We start from the raw sequence: 20019 nt of genomic DNA, 5'->3' as shown, positions 1-20019 counted from the left end.
GTGCAAAACACAAGATCTGCAAGAGAGTTCAGTCTAGCGTAGCAGCTATTATGTTGGCATGCGCATGCGCATATATAGCAACTTGGACGTCCCGACTCAACGGAATACACTTTGCTCTCTCCAGTCGTGAGATTGCCGTTACGCATAGATCGTGCTCTGCATGAGCTGAAGGGCATTTACGAGTGATCTCAAAGAAAGAGATCAGGCACGGCGTACTTACATCTCACAGCCTTATCGATGGGTTTGCTTTTGTATTGATGGGTTTCAGCATTGTTATTTCCAAGGGAGCAATGTGGTATTACTCTCGAACAGGCATATAGCGGCGCGAGCAGAGTATCGAAATGACTTGATCTGGTCCGGCGCCAGCTTGCGCGCGAGAAGGCCTTTAAAAGAAAGAAGAAAGGCGCGTTAAAGCTGGTCCACCCTTAATGCAAACACTTTGGAGGCTCAAATACCTCGCTGCCTTTTCTTTTGGAGCTGAGAGAAGGGCGCGGGTTGTGCCTTCGCGTGCGGCGTGCACAGATATATATACCAGAAAAGTCAGTGCGACCTTTGGCCGACCTTCGAGACGTGGCGTTGCCCCGCGGCGAGACTTGGGAAGGTTCGAAAAACCGTTCCGGGACTCTATTGTGTCTACACTGCGTCGTTGAATTTTTGTGTGTCTGCGTTACGTTGTCGTGTTTCGGAGGGTGACAAGGAGACGCGTGCGCGCTCGACATTATTGCAGGCATCCCTCATTGTGTCGCGTCAACGAACAACTGGGCCAGGTATACTCGGCGTGCACGCGCGATGACCGCACGCAGCTGCGCAACATGGCTGCGGCGATGATCGCGCTGAAGATCTGTCAAAAAGATTGCGCTGTACGAACAGGCACGTGGCAGTGACACGTGCGTAAATATTTGTCGCGTAATTTTAGAGAGAGAGAGAGAGGAAGTCGAATGTCCCGTGGGATCGGTGGAGCGTTATCGCCGCTCTCTTTCGCCGTGGAGATCGGATTTGTCGCTTTCTGAGGCCCACCTGCGTTGTCCAATGAAGGAATACGCCTGACGACAGCGGTTGTCGAATAACGCAAACGAGATTAAAGCAAAGATACTGGTGCAAGAGTAACCACTAGCAAAAAAAAATGTTTTGAGGGAGCGTGCTAATGGGTTCAAAAATCGTAAAAGCATCGTGGACATCGTGTGCCATGCCGAGTTATATATATATAAACGAGAAGAAAGGGGGTTAACCGAGGGACCCGATAATTATTAGTGATATAATGAGAAGCCAACAAACACTGACACAAAGTACAACATAGGGGAAATTGCATGTGCTTAAGAAATGAAATAAAGTAACGATAAATTAATGGAAATTAAAGTGGATGAAAAAACAACTTGCCGCAGGTGGGAACCGAACCCACAACCTTCGCATGTCGCGTGCGATGCTCTACCAATTGAGCTACCGCGGCGGCGTTTCCCCATCCACTTTCTTGGGTATTTATGTGTACTAGTAGAACCCTGGGAGTGTTAGCCAGCGCCCCCACTCACAGACCTTGGCGGCGGACGTGGAACGTCTTTTTTTCGACGCAGGCGTCACGAGAACGTGATCTTTTTCGGGTAAAGGCAACTGGTCAATAAACCCACATATGCTACCTGAAGACACCAATGTTGCCGGATTCGAGACCCTCGTTAAGTAATAAACGAGAAGAAAGGGGGTTAACCGAGGGACCCGATAATTATTAGTGATATAATGAGAAGCCAACAAACACTGACACCAAGTACAACATAGGGGAAATTGCATGTGCTTAATAAATGAAATAAAGTAATGATAAATTAATGGAAATTAAAGTAGATGAAAAAATTTATTAAGCACATGCAATTTCCCCTATGTTGTACTTGGTGTCAGTGTTTGTTGGCTTCTCATTATATATATATATATATATATATATATATATATATATATATATATATATATATATATATATATATATATATATATATATAAAGAGAGAGCGAGAGAGAGAGAAGTTGGGATACATTGGCGCACATTGGGATATGTGTATTTGTGAAGTCTTTAACCAAAACCTTTAACTAATAATTTCGATAAGTAATGGGCATAATTATTTTTGCGAATTATGTCTACCTATAGCTACGTAGTACGCACCCACTACATAGTAGAGGCGCAAACCCAATTATACTTGGGTTCCCGAAGTTGCTGCTTAGTACATATCTTTTTTTAATGAATCGGAAGCTTAATCTTGAACTTCGAAGCAACACTGCGTGACGATGAGGTTTTGAAATTCAATTTAAGACTAAAAATCTGAGCAGTGGTTCGCTAAGCACTTAACCATTAGCACTTAACCATCGAAGGCACACACGCGAGCGGTAGGATGAGAGGATGTGCCGACTATTACCATCTTGCGCCTTTGCCCCGCGACCTGCCACCGGAAGGAGACGCAGATGGTTCGCATGCTGGTTTGCGTGTGCGCAGTGGTGCTCATGCAGTGCATGCGTGAGATCAAGCCTTTTAAAGCTTTTGCCGTAAAAAATTTAAAAGAAATGAAAAATGAACGGTCAGAGGGTGACCAGCTCGATGGATACTGGTGTCACTTTTTCTTTTGCTTTTCACTTCCGCCTTCGTAAACAGTTGTCAGCTGCACGAAGAAGGAAAGAGAGAAACTAACATGTTTAAAAAGAAAAAAAGCGGTGGTCTGTAGTCCCGTATAGAGTTAGCGGTCTTCGAGTCAGCTCGGCGGGCGTACAGGAAAGAAGGAACTGCCGTGCATTAATAGTATACGTTGGAACGGGGGCCCCGTGGAAAGGAAGGGGGTCGCCACATCGACAAGAAGAGGAAACAAAGAAAGGACGATTGCACGCAGTGCGAGGCCCGTTCAGGAGAGGAGCCGAATACAGGAGGCGGGGACCGAAGTGACGGCATGTTGCGTGACCCACGTCGGGTGTAGGGAGAGCGGTTGTTGTTTCGCTCGCGTCTCGAACGGGGGCGCACGGGAGTCCTCCTTGTCGGCCATAAGGAAAGGAACGGCGGCGCGGCTGAGTGAGGCGCAACGGGGCATCGCTGCAGGAACGAGAAAGGCTCATTTCCGGGGAAGCTGCATGCTCCGTCGTGGCTTTAGCCTTACCTTTTTTTTTGTTGCCTTCACACTTACACAAGAAGGGCCGCCGACGCCACAGGTGCGCTGCCGCTGACCTGCGCGCTCTGCCTCCGTAGTGCAGCGGGGGCTCGAAGTATAGCTAGTGGTGGGGGTGGAAGAAAGGGGGGGAGGGGAGCGAAGTTGCGTACGCCCGTTCCGGGAAAAGCGGGCATTTCGGAAGGGGCGCTCTCGCGAGCCGCCCACCGAAAAAGAAATTCGGCGAGATTTTTTTGCCCTTGTTGTTGTTGTTGTTCTTCACCTGGTCATGGTCCGGTAATTGCCAGCCGCAAGCATGCAGGAGCTTCGAGAGTCAATCGGCGCAGATGGCTTTTGCCCCGTTCGCGATGGGCACCTCGGCTGCGTGGTGCAGGCGCGACCGCGAGCAGCCGGTCGTGTGCTCGCCGTGAGCAAATCGTACAACCAATTAACCCTGCAGCCTTTACAAAGAGAGAGAGAGGCAGATAGACAAAAAAAAAAAGAAAGAGCAACCCGTGCGGTGTCAAGTCAAATCCGAGTCGTCGGCGACTTATATAGCAATGCATGTGGGGCACTGGATCGCACGAACTTCTTGTACCAGGGGATCCTTTACCCCGTATCCTTACAGATAGAAGCCGAGCTGTTTTGGCTGCTCTTTTGCGTTTTCTTTTTCATTCACTACCGTTAGCGGCAGATTTGTTCAACCTTCTGAAGTACTGTGTAGTGTGCACTGAAGTTCCTGGATGTCAGGTCGTAAGGAACGCACTGTCTGACCGCTTAGGAGGTACGTGATTTGCATTTCGGCTTAAGAAGAGCGTCGAAGGTCGTCGTATAGCTCCGCGAAGGAAGATTTGTCTAGGGACTTTAGTGCGACACAGTGTCAACTTATGAAGCGTCCAAAGTGGACAATTTTATCATAAAAGTATAAGCAAACGCTGCGCGAGTTGTTGGTCAGCCTTACTGCTTTGAGAGGCTTAATTATTTATATATCTTGTAAAATATGCTGCATTATTCTTTCGACATTCGTGCGATTACTGTAACAATTATCACTTGCGCTGCATTGCTAAATTATACATCTGGAATACTAAAACAGGACATTCTTACAGCGAGAGGTGGATCGGTATAGCCAGAAAAAGACGCGAGAACCAAATACGGCTGGCGACGCTATATCTTGACGTTCCGGTACTAGCTCCTAGTGTCGTCCCAGGTTTTGGCAGCACTTGGTGCTATGATGTGCACATGCCGCTAAGCAAACGCTGCATTGCGTACTAAGGAGACAAAAGATAGATCCTATAGCGAGTCTGACAATTTTTGAGGTTCACCCACCTGCCGCTAAGCAAACACTACATTGCGTACTAAGGAGACAAAAGATAGATCCTATAGCGAGTCTGACAATTTTTGAGGTGCGCCACTCCGGAAATTTAGCCGTATTTGAACTTCACCATGTCGCCTTTGGTTGGCGATTACAAGCCTCGTCTCGTCCTTTATGATTGGTTCATATGATAAATTATGGAGGAGTAACATGCCGAGAGAGAGAAAAAAAAAGAAAGAAAGAGAGAGAGAGAAGGCAGGGATGTTAGCCAGGAAAGTGTCTGTCTGGTTATGTCCGTGCACTGGGAGAAAGGTAATGGGGAATAGAAAGGAGATGGGATGCGCTCTCAAAACATGCGCAAGACACCATAGCGGAGGGTTCTGGATTAATTTGGACCATCCTGAATCTAAGTGTACACGCCTCTACCAAAATGCGGCCAGTCACGGCCGGAAGTCCAACCCGTGACCTCGTGCTCGACACCAGAACGCTATTAGCCGCTGATTATTATTATTATTATTATTATTATTATTATTATTATTATTATTATTATTATTATTATTATTATTATTCGCATCCCCTTTGAAACAGGGTGGAGACGCGTTAGCCACCTAGCCTGCTTGATCTATTCAGATTTTACTACATTTATCGCCAGCTAGCCTTTTGCCTAACTTATGACGATCTTTCGTATTTAAAGTTTGTATCACTATTGTTGTAGCATATTATACCTACGATTGCAATGACTCCGGTTTTGTCAATCTCTTCTCTGTTTTTTTTTTTTTCGTCAATAATCGCCTCTTGCTCATCTCGACTGCTGACCAGTTAATCCTTCCATCTTCTCTGAATCACAGCGCTTCTTGAAGGTGGACACTGCCTACGGGTCTCGCTGTGTCTTGGCATCCATTTACGATGTGCCAAGTTGTTTCTGGGCTTCTTCTTTCTTTCTATCCTTCTTCTTTTTTTTTTTTTGCAGCACGCGGATGCCTTATTCTGCGGCGCATACTTGCTCCGGTACGTTTTTTTTTTCTCAGGCAACTATAGCTCGGGCCTCAAATAGCACTGCCCTTTGAGGTATGCCTTGCGTTGTGGTAAGGTCAGTGACTGCCCATGTCCCGCGAGCGGTGCGGGACCGGAGGGCACCAGAGAGGTAACATTTTTTATTGTCGCTTTGTGTTTCGAGTAAACCACAGAAAGCATTAAATTTTCTCTCGTTTTAACGAAATCAAGTAGCCGCAGCGACGCGGGAATGCCGTGCTTTGGCGACTTGCTGCGATGTGCTGGTCACTCTGCTATCTCTGTGATACCACGCGCGCAAGCACTCGTTATCGGGTCGTAGACTTTATATTGCGATAACTGCATTATGATAATTGCGATAATTGCAATACTCTCGCTTAGTGGTTGCGCGGCGGCCTGGATGTTCCTTTATTATGTGGCTCTGATGCCACGAGGGTATTCATATTGCGTCGCAAGCAAATTGTGCTTGCGTGCTTTGGCTCACGGCTGCAAAAGCAAAACTACATTGTAAATAGGCATGTCAGAGATGTAGCCTGCGGTCAATACCATACCAGTTTTTACTTTACGCAAAGCGGAATCTGCGCCATAACCCTCTAATCGTAGGACAACATCAAACATGGCGATGTACGTGTGTCGTCTTCCTTGACATTTCGCGTACATGCCTGGGACGTTAGACGTGTGCTTGACTGAAGGAATCATCTTCATTTTTTTCGTGTGTGCGTCAATGCCTGCGTGTACATCAGCGACTGCGTAGATGACGAGGAACCTTTTGAATACCACGCCGCTTCCTTTGCACACCGACGCACGAACTTTCCCTCGTCGAGACCTTCAATTCGCGCCGTAATGAGCCCCGCCAGCGCTGACGCGATACCGAGTGCAGCTGTTTACATTTCCACTACCGGAACCAAGTCAACAAACCCAGCACTATAGCAGCGATCCTTCCGAAAAGACCTGGTCGCTAAAGGCCTTCCTAATTATCTAAATGTCTCGCTGCCTCTTCGAGTGATTCAGCCAGGGCGGTATCGAACGCGAGATTGAGAGAAAAAAGGTTATGTTTATCGGGCGTGCGAATGTTTAATGCTTCCCGCAAAATGGAAGAGGTGAACTCTTGAAGCGCTGCGAGAATGCGCCTCCGAGAATGATGTATGCCAAGTGCACGCCTTCGTCGAGATATAAGGTCGTCACCTCGCTGCTGTGGAAGCACCACTGGCAAATAAGGAGATGGAAAAGCCGCTTTCGATTCGTCGTTTGACTTTCATCACACCGCTTATAATGATGTGGGCGGAGAGACTGCATGCGCTGCTGACTCGTTCTACGCTTAACGTAGTCTGTGCTCGCCAGGTGTCGTAAGCTGCGTGAAAACAAAGTGTCAGAGGCTTTTGCACCACTGTCGGTCGAACCTCTCCAATACAGTGTGCGCGTCCACTCGTGCACTCCTGTGCGCTCTTGACTTGTGGTCAGGGAACTTTAACTTTTAACACACGGTACTTCAGCTGCCGTATAGTAGTCTTGAGCCGAAGTTGCCTATAGTGCTGCTAGGCTGCCGTTACTGGCCCCCAACAAATCCTCGAGGATCTGTGGTTCGGGAAAAATGGCTTAATTAGCAAATAATTCATTAATGCTGAATCATTGTATGTCCCACGAGGCAGAAAATCCGGTGTGATCAAGCGTCGGTACCAAGAATTGCCGATTGCGCAAAGAGTAAAAATACGTCAAGAAATGCTCGGATTGACGTCACGTTTCTCAGGGAGGTTCCTGTAAGCGAAGTAAATTAATGCCTTTGAAAATATAGGTGGTAAATTTTGGACTGGGTGGGAATCGAACCCGGTCCTCCGGGGTACGAGACGAGCATGCTTTCCCGACTCGATGGTGGCTCCACTGTTTTGGTTGACTAAAGGTCTGCCGGGTGCGCGCGTCTTTGGGAGAGTGATGGCGCAGCCAATATGGAGGAGGTGACGTCATCAGCGTCTTGTATAACCTGAATAGTAATACTGAAGATAGTAAATGATACGACAACGTGAATTAGTAATAATTAGGAGTATGAATTAAAGTGAATTAAGGTGTCCTGCAGTGGGCATTAAATTGGCTGATGATTATTACTATCGTTAGTATGATGATGATGAAGGTGAATTACAGCGAAGCAAAGGGAACTAAAGCTAGAGCAAGTTAGAGTAAGGTTACTTACATTGGAGTAAAGTGAATTAAGGCGAATCAAAGTGGATTGAGGTGGATTAAGGTGGAGTTGAATGCTTCGATTTGAATGTTTTGCTGTTCAAATCACGTCGGAATACTTAAGCGACTGTCATTTTTTTTTGTTTTTTAGACAAGAGCTTTCTATTTTATGCTCGCGCTTACTTTCTCTCTCTCTTTTCCGGAAAGGTGTTCTCGTAGAGATTATATTAACTTTGTCAGGGCGTGTTTTTACTCTGAAACAGTGCCCTGTCGACGTCTCTGACCATTGGGGAGATGTGAGGTTTGGAGACCCCGTCCCGCACCTTCTGCTGACTTCTGTTACAACCTTGGATTACGAGGAGATTGTCTGGGTAACCTTGGCAGACTGGTTACCTCAGGGCCTGTCATAACTCAAACTCACGCGGCGTGCGTTCCTCAAATTTAGACAACTGCCGGCAAGTGCAGGATAGGAAGCCACGCGGGATGCTATTTCAATCGTTCGTTCATGAGAGCATTAAATCTCCTGCTTTTTTTTTGCTTGCTTTAAAGGTAACTTTAAACCACATTCTAATGAAAGTTCTTTTGCCAGCTGGTGGCTCTAAGAAACCCTGCAAGAATTTTCTTGAGGTATCCGTTAGCACGTTAGTTTCAGGAGCATGATGGAGCCTCCCTGCGCAAGAGACACGTTGAAGCGAATGCAGGTCCCTGTTTCCCTGGTTAGCGCCATTCTCGCCGCTACCGGCATCCGCTATTGAAGCGCGGTCGATGGCTGATCAGCTAGAGTGTGACCCTCTGCTTCATTCATTCTTTACTTGCCATTCAGCGAAATTTCCTTCACCTTGCTACAAAACGATAAATTTAAATAAATCAGTTTTAAATAAACGATAACCTAAATCGAAATTTTGTAAAGAAGCAATGCAAAGCATTCTATGGGAGAGCAAGACAACTGTAAGATAACTAAATAACATGCCAACTCGCGCAGCCTTCGTTGTCGTTCGTTACTTCTGCGACTTGTGTAAAATATATTTTTTTGCAGTAGTTGTGAGAAATGCGGAGCACCTGCAGCATCGACAGAGCGTTTCCTCGCCGCTGTTAATTTACTTTCGCTAATACACCGTACCACGGCTCTCAGAAAATATTTTTCTTTCTCTTTATGACAAAAATTATTAGCACTGGCACGCTTGTTCCGGTGCGACTACGTGGTGACTGCACCAAGTAATCGGGACTCTGCTTCAGCAAAGTGTCGATGCCCCGTGCTGACACTGCTTACATTGTATACGAGGACCCTGATTGCGCTTACAATGCTTGTGACATTGTGACACTATGCAGTCTGTATCACGTCCGTACAGCGCTCGTTTTATTGCGGTAGCATTTGTACGGACACTCGAGACGCGTTCGCGGCGTCGTCGTGCTGTCACGGTATCGACGCGCATGCGCGGCCTGCGCGTGGAACGTTAGAACGTCTCCAGAGACACTCGGCGCTTTTGGCTCGAAAAAAAAAAAAAGAAGAGCGACCACGTCAATTGGACGCACCGCTTCAGCCTCGATCCGCCGCAGGTGCTCGCGTCAGTGTCTTCTATATTCAGTAGTCCGTGTTTGATTTACTTTTATCTTTTCTTGCGCTCAAAACGTTTTCTAAAAGCCACGGTTCCGCTGAATCGGCTCTGCCTGAGCCAGGGCACGCGTCCTGCTGCTCCCGACGCTGTGACGCGCGCTATGCGCGCGCTCCCGTTCTTGCCGAGCATTTAGTAAAGCAATGAAGGGGGCTAGTTGGTGATATTGCGCTGATATTGATGATATTGATGATGATATTGCGCTTAGCGTTACACTGACGATTTAAGTGAAGGCCAGGACGCGGACGTACGTAGCGCTACGTACGTCCGCGTCCTGTCTCTCACTTAAATCGTCAACGTAACACTAAGCGCAATATAATCATGATCCTGCCAACCAGCCGCGCGCAGACCGCGCCGTTGTGCATATTCGTATGCACGCGCATGGCCCGAGCGGAACGGGTAGCGCTCATCCCGTCGTCCCGTTTTCGTCTCGTCCGAGTGCTGCTTTTGCGCTGTTCGCGTTTAGAACGCATTGCCGACTGTAATCGACCAGTCGGCGTCCGCCTTATTAAGTCGAGCTATAGACCAACGTATTCATTTCCTTGGCCGCCTGACGAAGGAAGCTTTGCCGTCGGTCTCAACTCGCGCACCGTCCGGGTTGCGACGCCTTGTGATCTGCGTTGCGACTTGCATGCCATTCACGCGCTGTTCGGCAGCAGCTGTCTCGCGTGCTGCGCAGTGCCATGTCGCCTCCGCGCGTTTTTACAACACCCTGCGGGGAGTTCGATCGAGCGGAACGCTAAACCTTGCTACGCTACGAATGCTTCGCATTCGGGAGAAACTGCCAATCTTTATGATTTTACTACGCGTTATTTTAATGCAGTTTTACTCCTCAAATGTAGAAAAAAGATTGGAAGTTAGGCCCCTTTAACTTTCTCTATACTAAAATTCTAAACACAACACCTAGGCAAGATTCGAACCAAAAAAGAAACAATGTCGACATTTCGTGTTTAACTTCATTGCGATGATAATTATATGCACACTCCTGGTGACTTTTCGCCGTTGGCGTGGGCGTCGAAGTGCTGGTGCGTAGACATCATTCTATGTGCTAGATAGGTGCTATATTAATTGAAACGTCAAAGTTGCTTTGACTAGGTTTTATTGTCTTGACTGATTTATTCATCAGAATTCTGGTAAATCTAGAGCCCAAAGAACAGCCATAAACCATTTCATTCGCAGTGTACGCTTTTTATGTTAAACTATTGATAAACGATAAATAATAGTCGGGCTCACAATGTCAAAATGTGGCAGTTTCACTCTTACGGGCGGCAGTGCTCAATACGGATTTAACGTTTCCTGGGCATTAATCAATGCCGACGGTTATCCGTCGGTCTCGTCCAGTCTCATCTCGTGCAGCGCGGAAGTGGTACGCTGCGCGCCTCGACGATTGCGAGCTGAAATATTGCTTCGCGTTTTTAGTGGTTTAGTCACAATCGTTCAACTAGGTCTCTTGAGCGGAGGAACTTCAGCAGCGCCTTCGTGACCTTCTGGTGTTGAAGACCGCATCAACCGGTACTTCAAGATCGTCTGCTCAGAAAGAGGCCGTTCGTGGAGGCGTGCTAACGCCGTCACGAGCGAATGTCTCTGAGGACAACAGCGAGGACAAATACAAAGGACATGTTCGATGGTTTCGTCGCTGCCGCAACTGTCACAGGCAGCAGTCTCAGCCATTCAGATGCAGCAAGCGAACGCATTCCTAAAGGATACTCCAAGCCACAGTCGGCTGAGAACAGCTGTCTCGATTCGGGGTATTCCGGGAATCCAGACGGAATGTGGAGTCGGAGGGAGTCGGTGGCTGCGTACGAGTGTACCGGATCTCTGGCGTGTTCTGCATGGATCGCTTGACATCATGATATTTTTTTTTATCCTCCTCTACTGCTCGGTGTGTGCTTTTCTTTTTCTCTTTGTCACCCCTTACCCCTTCCCCAGCGCAGGGTAGCAAACTGGATATCTGTCTTCCGGTCGGTTAACCTCCCTGCCTGCCGCATCTCATTTACCTCTCTCTCTCTTTCTCTCTTAATGGTTTGGGATAAAAGGCATACTCTGTGAATGAATTTTTTTTTAATAACTGCTCCCTGCGCTCTGCAATTGCCAAAGATTCTGAGGGATAAACCAGTCAAGACCTGGTCAGAGCGAAATTTGTGTTTTAATGATATCGCATCTATCTAGAATATAAAAAAATCCACATATAACACCAGACCAACAAGCATGCCGACTTTGACGGCCACGGTAAAAATTCGCCAGGAGTGTCCATATAATTGATGTCGTAATTTTATGGACACACATGTCGCAAATGACGTCTGAGCGCGTAAAAGTATATTGTTACCCAAACATTTCTGCCTTTTAATTGGTTAACGGGTCTTATCGATTCCCGGGCACGAGTAGTTGTTTAAATGCGGGTTTCCTACCCCATACATGTAGTACCGCGTGATGGATCATCGTTGGGTATCCCCGCGTGACTATACGATGAAGGCTGGACTCAGTGAGAGTATTGTGAAACCTGGGGCGGCTTGCACGAACATTTAATAACGAAAGTAATACTGAATTTAAGAACGCGTTCTTGTGCGGACCAGGCGTTGTCTATGGAACATTATATGACGCGTTCTGAAATTCGTTATTATATTCGTTATTAAATGATCGTGCAAGCCACCCCTGGTTAACACTCCATTCTCCTTCAAAAAAAAAAAGAACAATAAAGAAAGAAATTTGGAAGACGCTTAAGCGTCGCCTTGAAGAGTGGGACGCCGATAGCATTCAAAGATTTCCGACTGCTTCGCACGCTTCCCAGCAAATGCAGCTTATGTAACCATAATGTTTACCGGGAAACGCTGGCGGTGAACGCTATGCACGAGGGCTTTCTGGTAGAAACACGGCCTCTTGCGTGGGCCGATTTTCTGTTATTGTTTCACGCTTTTAATGTTTCAGTCTCAGAATATTTAACATAAAAGTCATGCGCTGTCGGTGTTTTGTTTGATGACCGTTGTTTACGGGTTGTCATTCTCAAAATTCGGAGGAATAACTTTGTAAAGAAGGTATAGGCAAGGTGTGAACAACTTTACCGTGACAGAAGAAGAACTCGAGTGCCGTATAGATTATACACGTATAGAATATACCTTGTATGCTGCTTCGTGCCATGCCGCACCCACAGGTACCATATAATTGACCATATCGTCCAAGGAGTTCAAGCGTACAGCTAAACCTTGCTATCGCAGTCAATGCCTCGCCCTTCGGGCGAAAGTGACAATGTTCTTTTTTTTATTTTCGTTCGCCAGAAACTGCCGCTATACATTGTAAAACAAATGTAAAACAAAATGTGACATTTGTACCTCCGCTGTCGTCAATGTGTGGGACACTAACCCGGGCGTGCTTGCCCTTTGGAGCTTCGTGACTACCTAGAACAAATGAGCCCCGGTAGAACAAGAAATAAGAATGCGAAGCGGCCGAACTCATGAGCGGAACCGTACCGCACACTGTCACGAAGTAAAGCAATAAAGCGCAGGTGATGTTACTATCAGATCGTTATCTGCGCTTCTTTTTCTTTTCGATCGCATGCGTTTGACTTGATAGCGCTCCTTTACAAAAGTAATGGTTCCTCGCTATAGATTCGATTCGCTGGTGCATCGCGCAGCTTAGCGTGATAAGAAACACAATTAAGGCGCATGACAAGCACGTCAACTCACGCCAGCACGATAGAGATATCAGAGTATAACGTGGCAGAAAATTCAGAATGAATTAAAATATTATCTTTGACGAGGCCTTCGTTGCTTTCCCCGACTCTATGGAAGAAGCGCGCGCTCATTTCCAAAGTGTCTAAACGCGCGACAAAAAGTCCGGCAAAGAAAATAGAAGAAGAAAAGAAAAAGAAAGAGAGAGAAACAGAAACGTTAAACACAGCCGACACGGCGCTTTGATCACGTGTCTTCAACCCTTCTCGTTTTTTTTTTTTTCGTACCCGCTCATTTAAATTTTTTCACCATCACCGCGGGGCACTCTCCCTCGCGCTGAGCCCCGGGTCCCCCTTCTATTTTTCTGTTCTTTCTTTTTTTCTCGTTCTTTTCTTTCTTTTTTTTTTCACTGCGAGCATCGCTTGGCGGCGCGTGGCCGTAGCGTACAGAGCGTCGGCCAGTCGAAGCGGCGGTCCCGACAGGCGCGTCTAGACGGTGGCCGCCCGCGCTCGCCTCCGCACATCGTGCGGGTTCCATGTCTCGGCGACGGCGCGTAGACGGCGGTGGTCGTCGAGCTCGCTGCCGACTTCGCCGCCGTCGCTTCTTCTTCGAACCTTCTCGGCGCGATCTCGCGAAGGTCGCCGACGCAAGAGGCGCGGGCGCACGCCGCAGCTGCCGCGTGCTGCTGCGGCTGCTGCTGCGACGATTGCGAGACGCCAGCAGGCAGGCAGGCGGTCGCACCAAACACAGCAGCAGCAGCAGCAGCAGCAGCAGCAGCAGCAGCTGAGGAGGACGCCTTCGCTGTATCGACCTCCCCACTCCCCTCCGCCCCCCCACCCTCGCCAGTGGTTCGCGTTGAAGCCGCCGCCTCCTCGCGAAATGGGTTAAAACCGCGGCTCTCCTCCCGATGCCGCGACTTCGTCACGCGTTCCGTCGCGGCCGAGACGCTTCTCGGTGTTCCTCCCCTCTCCGCCTGCTGCTTCGACTCGGCGAGAGACGTCGACGGACGGCGCCTCCTTGTTCTTCCGCGAAAGACTTCTTCCTTGCCTTCCTTGCACGGTAAGCTCTCGAAGAAGATCATACGTAATATACCGGATGCTTCGGCGAAGGCAGAAAAAAAGAAATGTTTGTTTCAACATCGCCTGTGGCAGATAGCGCAATTTTGTTCCTTGAGCTGTATTACCCTGAGAGGTGGACATGGTTTGCGCGAGAAACCGAAATTCATCATTAAAAAATAACTAACTTCTCATTAAAAAATAACAGCACTAATTAACTGTTTATCTAATTATTATACAGTATCTGTTGTAATTTACACATTGTAGCCGGTGAGACTGCAATGCATGTGTACTTGGAGAAAACTTCTGTGGATGACAACCGTTTGGAGATACGTGCCATCTAAATTGCGGAAAAAAGTCCACCGTCGTTCCACTTACATTTTGATCAAAACGCCACTTTATGCTTTGAAGCATAAAAGTAAGTGGGCCGCCTTGTGTATTTCTTCGCAATGTTCGGGAATTAATATCTCGAAACTTGTGTCGTCCTGAGAACTCGTTCCAAGTAGATCCGCCTTGCGAAGTTCCCGGCTACAGCTTAATTGCAATACGTGCCGATCACACGTATTTAGTTAAAAAACCAAATGAGGGAATTCTAGTAATAATTAAATTATGCATTTCGATTTCTCGGGCACGTAACGTCTACCTCTTCGAGTTATCCAGCTTAAAGAATTACAATTATGCTATCTGCCAATGGTGATCTTTAAAATGTTTTGGCAGTAAATTCGTAGAAACACTCAGTATATAGTAACGTGTATTTTATGAACTAAGCTTCACGCGAGTTAAAGGTAACGTGAATGTTTGCTACCGGTGAGCTTGTTGATGTCGGTCCATCTGCGGTTCTTCAGCCCCGACACCCGTCGTTGTGGCTCAGTGCCCACGACGCTCTGCTGCTGCGGACGAGGTTGTGGGTTCGATTTCCGCGGATGTCGCGTTTCGACGCGTGCGCGGAATCCAAAAGCTCGATCACTTACCGTCGTTGGGGTGCGCATAAAAAGAAAAAAACCCGGCTGGTCGGAATCAATCCAGAGCGTACCCCTGTGTACGGACTCTCTCAGTTATTGCGTTGCCTTGGGAAGCTATAGAACACGTAATTTAAAATTAGCGCCGACAGGGAGACCGAAGAGATGTGTGGACTGCTAGCACTCTGTTTTTTTTTGTTTTTTTCATTACTTTGTTTGTTGGCACTCAAGGAGCCACAAATGTTACGAGCTGTATCGAGGTAGTACGTAACTACGACGTACGCGCCCACTGGCTGCGATGTGCGTTATTGTAATTCAGTTAACTCATCTCTCTTCTGGCTAACGCCTAATAATAATAATAATAATAATAATAATAATAATAATAATAATAATAATAATAATAATAATAATAATAATAATAATAATAATAATAATAATAATAATAATAATAGTAATAATAATAATAATAATAATGTTTATTGCCACACAATATACAAAACAACACAAGCAGGCCGGTCTAAGCCTTAGTTGGCTTGTAGGACCGTGCCAATGAATATCATAGACAAGGCAAAAGATGTACAAAAATTGATGAGAGATGAATAAAAGAGAAAAAAAAAATGAAAGGCAAAAAATTAAGAAGAACAAGATAACATTTGTTTACCTATACATGTAACAAAAATTGAGGAGGTAAATAATGCGATGCAAAAAAAAAGCAATGTACAAGAGGGTAATTTTACTCTAGTTGTTTTAAGATGTGTTTGAGCGTTCTTTTTGATGTCGCGTTAAATAACTCTTCTGGTAGTTTGTTAAATATGTCAGGCACATAAGCACAGCGTCTGGCCGCGCCATACCTTGTGGCTGAACGTGGAACAACATAACGGACATGTTTTCTTAGCTCCCTTGCGGCGGCACGTTTTTGTTTGAAATCGGAATTCCAGAAATGTTTAACGACAACTGTTTCTATAAGTAATGAATGGAAGTTTGGTAGCCCAAGTTCACGGAAGATGTTTGCAGATGTTACTATTGGGGAATTGTACGCAACGTTTTTAAGAATGTTTTTTAGAATCCGGTCAACCCTGCATCTCCAACGATCCGAGCAAAAGCCAAAGACTGTAATGCCATACCTTAATACACTGTAACCTAGTGCCTGTGCTATAATCTTTTTTACAGCCAAGGGTGCAATACTTTTGATATTAAATAACAGCCAGGCTACTGACCTCAGTTTCGAACAAATAAGTGATAAGTGATGTTGCCACGATAAATTACTATCGAAATAGATTCCGAGATATTTCACACAATCCACGTATGGAATAGGTGCGCATTTACAATGAACACAGTCTGACTCATGCAAGTAGAGAGGCAAGTTAATAACAGTAGTCTTGAATAATAATAATAATAATAATAATAATAATAATAATAATAATAATAATAATAATAATAATAATATAAAGTTATGACAGAGCTTGTGTCTTCTACCCAAGTTCGCTCTTCGGTGGTTCAGCGAGCAGCCAACACCAGTGCCGTTCTTTATATTAAAGCAAAAACTGCCATTAAACTTAGCTTTATTTGTAAGGTGACATGAAGAGCGATCGAGGGATATACGCGTGAAGTTAACTGAGAAAGAGAAAACAGACAGGTCCAAACTCACACCTGCTTGAAAACAACGTTTTCAGATGTTTCTCTGCGTTTTGTGTTTTATAACACTGTAATAGATACCGCTTGGTCCCGAAGCTAGTAATGTACAGCTTGTTAATCAGTTCGAGACATTAAGACAATGCTGACCGGTGACGACTGCATACAGTATGTGGCTGCTAACAACTTACAGTTGTTTTCATTCCGGCGAATTGAGATCGATAAATTAAAATTAAGAGGGGACTTTTAAATTCATCATTGACTACTCCATGTACAACACGCGGCTATAGTAACGACTTACAGTTGTTTTCGTTCGCATACTTCAAGGTAAGTAAGAGAAGAGAATAAATTAAAATGATAATATTGAGCTAAAGTATAGGGCGTCACAACTCTGATGCACCGAATGCGCAGTGCCTATCACAAGTTCATATTATATTTTGCCAGAGACAAAAACGTCAGTAATAAGTGAAACCGCCAATTCCAACTTGAGAACTTTGTGCACAAGCATCCTGCTGAGTCATGGGTGTTAGCATACTTGCCAAGATGCGAACTTTAAAATTCGCATCCCCCAGTACAGGGTAGCCAACCGGAGATAATCTCTGGTTAACCTCCCTGTCTTTCCTTTGCCTTTCTCTCTCTCTCTCTCTTAAAATTCGCATAAACTCTCGCCGAGAGTACCCCTAAGAGGGAAGAGCGGAGGGGGAGGGGATAGCACGCGTTTTGTTTTTCAATAATGCCTGCCCTGAGCGCACGGCTTTCCAAGGGATACATAATCACTTTAATAAATATGATTCAACCTCGAACGCGGCGTACAAGCAGCAACAAACTTGGCACAGAAAATAGTGACAAGCAACACACAGCTACATCACAAGGACTTTTCCAGCGACTGTTTCAGGAACTTCTCTGTCCAAACTTGCGCGAAGAAAGTATCCCTCCCGCATTTTTTAACCATCGCAAGACTTCCAACAGGAGTTTCAGAATCGACGAACGAAGCCTTTCCACGTACAGAGCTTATTTCTCGTAAAACACTGTGCAATATTCGTCAGATCGTAAAACGGGCCCAAATTCGTAAGCTTTACGAAAAATTCGGTTGAGTTGGCAGGCATAGTTTTTATACACCTCACTTAAGCTCTCATTATTAGATAGATATTTTATCGGAAATGAAAAATGAAAAAAAAAAGAAAGCTCAGCCTAGCATGTTTCTGTTTATATATATATTGTGTACTAGAAGCCACGTGAGAAAGAGCATTTAGGGAAAGACATAAAAGTCTACCTGACCCATACACACGAAGATACAGCCAAACATGTGACGTCATGGGTGCCATGGTGTAGTTAAGGAATTCAAGCATCTTAATTAACCACCATTTTCTGAGCAAACGAACCGTGCCTCTTTCCCTCCAAACGCATGTATATACAGAGATACAGTGGTGTAAAAATACAGGACCAGAGTAGCAGCAGCGTGAAGAATTTCACGGGACGATATTACTTGTGTGCAGGCGTACGCGCAGCCCCAAGAAAGCGCAATTGATTGGTCTACATTATTATAACGATTTTCTTTAATATCATCCTAATTTGTGCGGTGTTTTACTCGCGGTACAGTTATTTATGTACAAAAAGATATATATATATATATATATATATATATATATATATATATATATATATATATATATATATATATATATATATATATATATATATATATATATATATATATATATATATATATATATATATATATATATATATATATATTGTTACGGGGGGAAAACAGAACAAGGTCGTCGACGGTAAAGAGGACGTGCGGTGTATGCGTCTTCGCCGCGGAGCTCCGCAGCGGACGTCTCACCCTGCCTGGGACGATGCTTCCAGTCGAAGGCACCGCATCTGGAGCTTTAATGCCGACTAAGCATACCCAGTACGTTGCTCTACCTCAGCCGCAAGGCCCCGGCAAATTCACCGGCCTCGATGGTGTTGACGTAGAAGAATGGTTGAAGATGTATGAGGGGGTCAGCAAGGTCAGCAGATGGGATCCGACGATAATGATGGCCAATGTCGGGTTCTACCTCGACGGAACACCGCGAACGTGGTTTTACGCACACGAAGAAGAGCTAACCAGTTGGGAATTGTTCAAAGAAAAGTTGTCCGACGTTTTTGGTAATCCGACTGGTCGACAATAGCCGCCAAGCAACAACTCGCCACGCGTGCCCAAACTGCTAACGAGTCGTATGTCTCCTACATTCAGGACGTCCTAGCCCTCTGTCATAAAATCGATACGTCCATGCCAGAGGCGGACAAGGTTAGACACATTATCGAATGCATCGCGGACGATGCATTCAACCTTCTGGTCTTCAGAAACTTATCGACTGTCGACGCCATCATGAAGGAATGCCGCCGTCTAGAGCAGGTGAAGAGTCGTCGTATATGCAATCAGTTTACACGGCTTCCAAATACTGCAGCGACCTCTTCCTGTACCGACCAATCTAGCTCGACACCACCAAGCGAAAACGTGACCCGAATTGTACGCTGCGAACTCGAAGCAGCCTTTCCTGCCTCGCCTCAACAGACGCCTTGAAACACCACTGCTGAGACGATATCGCTGATCCAGTCCGTGGTTCGTCAGGAAATTGCTAATATGGGTCTTCCAAGTGGCTGCTCCTTGAGTCGCCCTCACACCCGCCCTGCTCCTATGCCTCGGTCCTATCGCAGTCCACCTCACAGTGTCCGTTATCCCTACGCTACCAGGAATCCCTCGGACTGGCGTACACCCGACGACAGGCCGATCTGTTTCTGCTGCGGCCGAATCGGTCACGTTTCCCATCACTGCCGGAGACGTTGGCCGTCCCCTCCTCGAAACAGGTTCCGGAATTCAAGTTCGCCCCGAAGTTCCTCAACCCGTCGCTTCTACGATGCTTCCGACGCCACTACCCCGCACCTATATATATATATATATATATATAGAATTGACTGTGACAACGCAAACGTGACACAGCGCTGTGTCACGTTGCCTCCTGTGAGCGTCCGGGTTGTCGGGCGCTGCCTGAGCGATTTATCAGCAGCTATAGCCCAGACGCCTGAGCCAAAGCCTGAACTTCGAAGAGGCGAGTGCCGCAGAGCTGTGAACTCGTGCCGAACTCCAAACTCTGCATGTCGTCAAATCGATGAGCGCACTGCCAACCGAAACGGCTGAAACGGACGACACAGCGTGGTCCCGGCTGAAGATGCGCTTCATATAGTTCGGCTGTTAGCATATATCTTCAGCTACGGGAGAACTGCAGCTGAAGATACCATTTCTGCAGCAGAAACGAAGGCGTATTTCAGCACTGATTCACCTGAAATCACATCGATATTGCACACGATCGACACATGTTAGAATGTCAGTAAATCGCAACTGCACCACTACCGCTGCAAGCTGCCGCTGGAACACATGACGGTTAGCATGTATACCTATACCTGCAGGAGGGTCAAAGCGGTGTGGTGGTGCGGCGGTGAGA

General features: G+C 46.3%; 1 protein-coding gene across 2 annotated transcripts in view; it reads left to right on the top strand.

Annotated features, from left to right (window-relative positions):
* LOC135898209 (protein krueppel-like) overlaps positions 1-20019 on the top strand; it is a 184832-nt gene that overhangs the window by 25114 nt on the left and 139699 nt on the right. The window contains exon 1 of one of the 2 annotated variants that reach the window (XM_065427050.2): positions 13673-13938. The exons of the other annotated variant lie outside the window; for it this stretch is intronic. The gene's annotated coding sequence lies outside the window, so the exon portion shown is untranslated. Of the gene's footprint in view, positions 1-13672; positions 13939-20019 lie in introns of those variants that run through there. 2 annotated transcript variants of the gene reach the window in all.

The sequence above is a fragment of the Dermacentor albipictus genome, chromosome 3 (genome assembly GCF_038994185.2).
Source record: "Dermacentor albipictus isolate Rhodes 1998 colony chromosome 3, USDA_Dalb.pri_finalv2, whole genome shotgun sequence".
In the NCBI taxonomy this organism is placed as follows: domain Eukaryota; kingdom Metazoa; phylum Arthropoda; class Arachnida; order Ixodida; family Ixodidae; genus Dermacentor; species Dermacentor albipictus.
This window is presented reverse-complemented; position numbering and strand designations above follow the sequence as displayed.